This window comes from Eptatretus burgeri, chromosome 11, assembly GCF_056783735.1.
Source record: "Eptatretus burgeri isolate ZD-2024b chromosome 11, Ebu_testis_v1, whole genome shotgun sequence".
Taxonomy (NCBI): Eukaryota; Metazoa; Chordata; class Myxini; order Myxiniformes; family Myxinidae; genus Eptatretus; species Eptatretus burgeri.
Genome location: NC_140971.1, coordinates 47,610,677 through 47,616,676, shown reverse-complemented (window position 1 = coordinate 47,616,676; position 6,000 = coordinate 47,610,677). Strand labels below are relative to the sequence as shown.

The window sequence follows — 6,000 nt, the reverse complement described above, 5'->3', positions numbered from 1 at the left end:
GACCTCCATGTGTCTCTGTGCCACCCAGGGGTAACCAGGATGGCACATTTAAATCACGCAGACAAAATCTTCCCTATTCTGTTGAAGATATTAAACAAATGAATGCTTCATGCCCTGTTTGTGCTGAACTAAAACCCAGATTCTATGGCGCGGCATCTGGCAGACTGATCAAGGCCACTTCCCCCTTCGAGAGACTAAACATCGACTTCAAAGGGCCCCTGCCGACCGAAACAGACAACAGATACATATTCACCGTTGTTGATGAATATTCAAGGTTCCCTTTCGCGTTTCCGTGCTCGGATATGACCTCGGGCACTGTCGTGAAATGTCTCTCTGACCTCTTCGCTATGTTTGGGAGACCTTCGTACATACATTCAGACAGAGGGCCGTGTTTCATGTCGGCCGGGCTAAAACAATTCCTATTAGAGCACGGCATAGCAACTAGTCGAACGACGGGTTACAACCCACAGGGAAACGGGCAGGTGGAACGGTATAATGGAGTTATTTGGAAAGCCGTAACTCTGGCGCTGAAATCGAGAGGACTGGGCCCCGAGCGGTGGGAGGTTACCCTTCTCAACGCTCTGAATTCCATACGCTCTTTGCTCTGCACGTCCACAAATGCCACTCCTCACGAACGAATGTTTCGTTGGCATGTTTACTCACCAACGACGTTATGTTGACGGTCAAACGGTGCCCAACTGGCTGACCCATCCCGGTACAGTGTTCATGAAACGCCCGGTACGACAAAGCAAGTATGAACCGCTGGTGGAGGGGGTCGAACTCATTGACACTAATCCAGAGTATGCTCATGTCAGGCTCCCGGATGGCAGGGAGACCACTGTGTCGGTTCGCCATCTGGCTCCCTCAGGTACTCCTCCCGCAGGTACACCACCTTCTGGCACTTCTCCTTCTGACATTTCCCCCCCAGGAACTCCGCTGGGCGACGGGGCTGCCGCGTTCCACCCGAGAGCGATCGAGGAGTCATCCCCGGCACAAGTCGAGGCTCACCAAGAGGATCGGGAGTCTCCCTCAAGTGAAACTGCCATTTACTCCCGGAGAGGTCGACGAATAAGGCCCCCTCGACGACTCAATCTGTAAAGGGGATTATCGGCATTCTCGCTGCTCATGCTCCTATATGCCCATTATATCATATATCGATGCTCATTTCCATGCTCCTACAACTCAAAATAATCACTGCTTGGCATGTATGCTTCTGTAGATCTATTAGTCCGCGTTGCTTGAAATGTATACTCCTATAGTGCTAAAGCAATCATGGTGTGTAAGATGGGCCCCTAGTTACATTTTAAAGGTGAGGAGAATGTGGTGAATTGAGGTGAATTGAGGGACATGACGCGGGATCACATGTTGTGCGTCTCGCGTATAAGGGGAGGTCTCTGCGGCACGAGTGGTTGTCCCCGGGGCATTGCCATTTACATCGGCTGTTCACTTGATGCTCATTAACTGAAGGTGCTCATTGACTGGTGAGAATGGAGATTATATCGAACTCCGTGCTTACGCGAATTTATTCTGCAATGATTAATTGCACATGTATACGTTACTGCTTATGTACTCCGAGCTGAACCTGTATTCCCCGGTGTGCCCGTAGAAGCGGCTCCAATCAAATGGAATAAAGCCTAGACTCTGAAGGTTCATCTCTCGCTCTCATTTCAATAAGTGTGACTGAAGACACATAGGGAGGGCTACATAGGGAGGGGGAGAATCACCACCGGAAGAACTCATCGATACTAATCCAGAGTATGCTCATGTCAGACTCCCGGATGGCAGGGAGACCACTGTGTCGGTTCGCCATTTGGCTCCCTCAGGTACTCCTCCCGCAGGTACACCACCATCTGGCACTCCTCCCTCTGACATCCCCTCCCCAGGTGTCCCCCCCCCAGGAACTCCACCCGGGAACGGTGGCGACGGAGCTGCCGCGTTCCACCCGAGAGCGATCGGGGAGTCATCTCCGGCACGAGTCGAGGCTCACCAAGGGATCAGAAGCCTCCCTCAAGTGAAACCGCCATTTACTCCCGGAGAGGTCGACGGATAAAACCCCCTCGCCGACTCAATCTGTAAAGGGGATTACCGGCATCCTCGATGCTCATGCTCCTATATGCTCATTACATCATATATCGATGCTCATTACCATGCTCCTACAACTCAAAATAATCCTCACTGCTTGGCATGTATGCTTCTGTAGTTTAAATAGTTCGTGTTGCTTGAAATGTATACTCCTGTAGCGCTGAAGTAATCATGGTGCGTTAGTTGGGCCTCTAGTTATATTTTAAAGACGGGGAAAATGTGGTGAATTGAAGGTCGTGACGTGTGATCACATGTCGCACGGCTCGAGCACGGAATAGATAAAGCTAAGATTCCGCGCGGACGGGGTGATTGTCCCAGGGGCATTGTCATTTACGGCGGCGGTCTACTTGGTGCTCGTTGAATGGTGAGAATTGAGAGTATATCGGACTCCGTGCTTATACTGATTTATTTTGCGGTGATTAGTTGCGCGTGTATACCTTACTGCTTATGTACTCCTTGCTGCGCCTGTATTCCCTGATGTGCCCGTAGAAGCGGCTTCAATCAAATGGAATAAAGCCTACACTCTGAAGGTTCTTCTCTCGCTTTCATTTCAGGGACAAATTTTCATCCAACTTTTCTAGATCAGTTTTTTGTGTGAATGACGAATATGAAAGGTGATCAGCCAGGTTCAGGGGCGTTTCCGAGATATTGCAGGTCAAATGTCAACCAGGGTCAAATTTAGCCAATTATGAGTTTTTACTATAAAACTGATTCTGAAAGCTAAAATGCAGTATCTTTATGACTCGTTTATGCTTTCAAGTGTCTAATCTTTATAAAAAAAAAAAACATAACTCACATCTTTTTATGGGTGACCTTAACTCAAAGGTCAAAGGTCAACAAATAACAATCGATGCAAAAACTGATACGATGCTGACACCGAGATAACTTGGTTGCTCAAAATAGTAATTATCTAATGTTTCATCTAAGCTAAACTCGAGGTGCGGGCCATCCTACGTCCGTTCTTTCTGCCCCACCGTTGTAGCGTGCCACAAGGGCACCCACTTGCCCCCAAATGTTTAAAAAATAATAATTTATTTTTCTATTTAAATTTCATTATCAAATGTAGTTTCTAGCCACTATAGTAATAAAAAATTCATGCATTGTCTATTGATTTTTATTCAGACATTGCCTTAAAAAATATATATCACACATTTTTCTTTAAAATATCTGAAAATCTTTTTCTTAACGCATAAATGCCCTTTTGTCTGAACTGCCCCTGCTTCTCATAGATTCGAGATGAAACATTAAGATGCTTTAGTATGTAATACCCCTAAAACATGTTTCAATCAGTTACAGTCAGATGAATCAACAGTTATTACATTTAAGAAATCTAGCTAAAGACAGTGGAAGTAGTATACCTACGTCACTGGATACAATCACCAAATATAGATGTTAGTCGGACATTTCATCACAATCACTGTCTTCACTGTAGTCTGATAACTCGTCTTCACTATCTTCATCAGAAATATTACACAGAAGTTCCACAACATCCACAGGATATGGTATATAAACCCAATGGATTGATAAATCTTCAGTCCACCCATGGTTTACTGGAGTGTCCAAGAATTGCTGGGGTCTGTGAGCCAGACGCCACATCCCGGCTACATAGTTACTTCGAGCTGAATGTAATGCCAGTGTTGACTCACATGGGGGTAATGTACACAGATCAGCTACCTTGCCATCACGAAATCGATTCCAGAAAATAGTAGATCTGGCTTCAATCATACGTTTGCATCTCCTTTGATTGTAGATTGCACAAGTACATATTTGAAGTCCATCAAACACTACGCTGGAAAGTTGTTGCTCGTTGCCCAGTTCTGCGAATACTTTCTGGATATTTTCATCATCTTTTATCAGTGTCCACCAAGTTTTCTTCCCTCTTCGGAAAAATGAAGAAACGTAGTCATTTCCCGAAAAGGCGGGGATACCAAGCAATGCACGTTTCTGGAGTTCAGTGAGTTGACATTGACTCAGATCAAGGAATCGCCGACCTTTGCCACTCCCATGATCTATGAAGATCTTTTAATTTTCACGTCCGTTGGCCAGTAAAATGATTGGAATGTCTGTATCCCCAGAACTTGAACGCACTACACAGACCGTGGGACCACCAGAGTTTTCATCTAGTGCATGTTGGGTGAGGTAGCAGATCTTTGTAGCAGCCTCGATGTGGTCAGTAGTCAGGGCTGGTATTTCCTCTGAGCAGTGTGACGTTATCTTCATGCAGAGATTCCCCCTTGCATAGTACACAACTTGGTCTCCAATGAGACTTTCCTCTTCACAGAGAACCTGTTCAATCAGCTCCATCATTCTCTCTTTGTTCCCTCCATTGCACATAAACTGTCCAATTGCAGCCGGAATTCTGATATCAGGTGTGCGCAGAATGTACTCATCTGACTGCCCTCTTGCAGTTTGTTCAGCCTGTTTTATGGAATGAGCATTGTACGTGTCACACGCGAAATATACCACTTTGTAACGTGTGGGTATATCAGCCATAATTCTCCTGGCTAACAACCGAAACGTATCTGGTGCATTCACCAACGAACGTAAATACGCAATAAGGTCAATCACGTAAACTGCATTTTCTGGGACATCATAGGCTGTGTTCGTTAAATTCAGTGATGTGAGTGCAGCTTCCATCATCTTACTGTTTGGTGTTGTCCGACGACTGCCATCTGCTGTCGCAAGAGGTAGAGGTACCGTTGCTAAAGGATACTTCAATGCTTTATCCAAATCGACGGACTTGTTTTCTTTACATGACTTTGCTGCCAGTAATCCAAGGATATCTCTCTGTACTGTTACATCTTTGGTCTTTCCTGCTGCAGATTTTACTGTTGTCTTCTTCAGGTTGTCTTGAAAGCTTCTCCATGGAATTCTTGATATCAGATTAAAAAAGCGTGTGGTTTCACCATTCTTTTCGGTATCGAGTTGGGAGATGAACGCATTGAAGAGTTCTCTTCCTCGTTGTTATGTTGGCAGAAGGTGGGCAGCAACATCATCCGGTAATGGTTTGCCTGAAACTATGTTGAACAGTTTGTTAGGATCAATTTCATGTGAGAATGGATTGATAAAATCTGAATTGATAACTTGCATAGTCTTTTTTACATGATGATCTGATTTTTGGATCTCGTGTGGTCTTATGCACTTCCTTGGGTTGTGACTCATGTCATCGAGCTTGGTAAGTTCCAGCAGAGAAGAAACCATAGCAGACGTAAATGGACGATTCAGCACCCACTTTCTGTATGCTATTTCCTAATGAGTGAAATTCTTGATGCCACCTGGTGTCTTTGCATTTTTCATAAAAGTCTGCTCTCCAGCTGCATCAGTTGACTGTCTGATACCAGTATTGTTCCTACAGGCAGACAGGTCTTTCTTCAGAAGACCATCCTTGGCACCAGGATGCGTATCATCAAGTGTCATGAGTTGACGGCAATAGAATGTTCCATATCTAGCGTAGTTATGTTTGTTCATAGAAAAACAAAATGGCAATGAGTCTGTCCAGCATTTCAGTCGAAGGTCATACTCATTCAGGTTTATCGAGTAATGGAGTTTATGTTTACAATCAACAGCTTCAATGTAGATTGCCCAGAACTGTGGAGTCTTGCCATAGTCTCCTCGAAGACACTGATATTTTTGTCTGCTGGTATTGTTGTTCAACACCAGAGAAGCCAACTTCTTCTGAAAGTTCCTGAGCAGCATCTGTGGGGAGTTTATTGTGAACAATGTCCACAAGTCCATTCAATAAGTCTGGCATATAAGCTTCTAGGAACAGACGGTGCAGTGCTTCACTGAAGCTTTCGTGAATTGCCCATGATCTATTATAATGTTTTCCACTGAGCACGCCTTTGATTGTACCAGATGTGCTTGACCCTGCCTGATACACAACTTCTTCAAATCCACTACCTGATACAAATTTACCAA

At 45.0% G+C, this 6,000-nt stretch overlaps 1 long non-coding RNA gene across 1 annotated transcript; it reads left to right on the top strand.

The window, feature by feature from the left end:
• Positions 1-1,741: 1,741 nt before the first annotated feature.
• Positions 1,742-2,611, top strand: LOC147017014 (uncharacterized). Its single transcript, XR_015049707.1, has 2 exons — positions 1,742-2,446; positions 2,572-2,611. It is a non-coding gene; the product is annotated as an uncharacterized LOC147017014 (long non-coding RNA).
• The last annotated feature ends 3,389 nt before the right edge of the window (positions 2,612-6,000 follow it).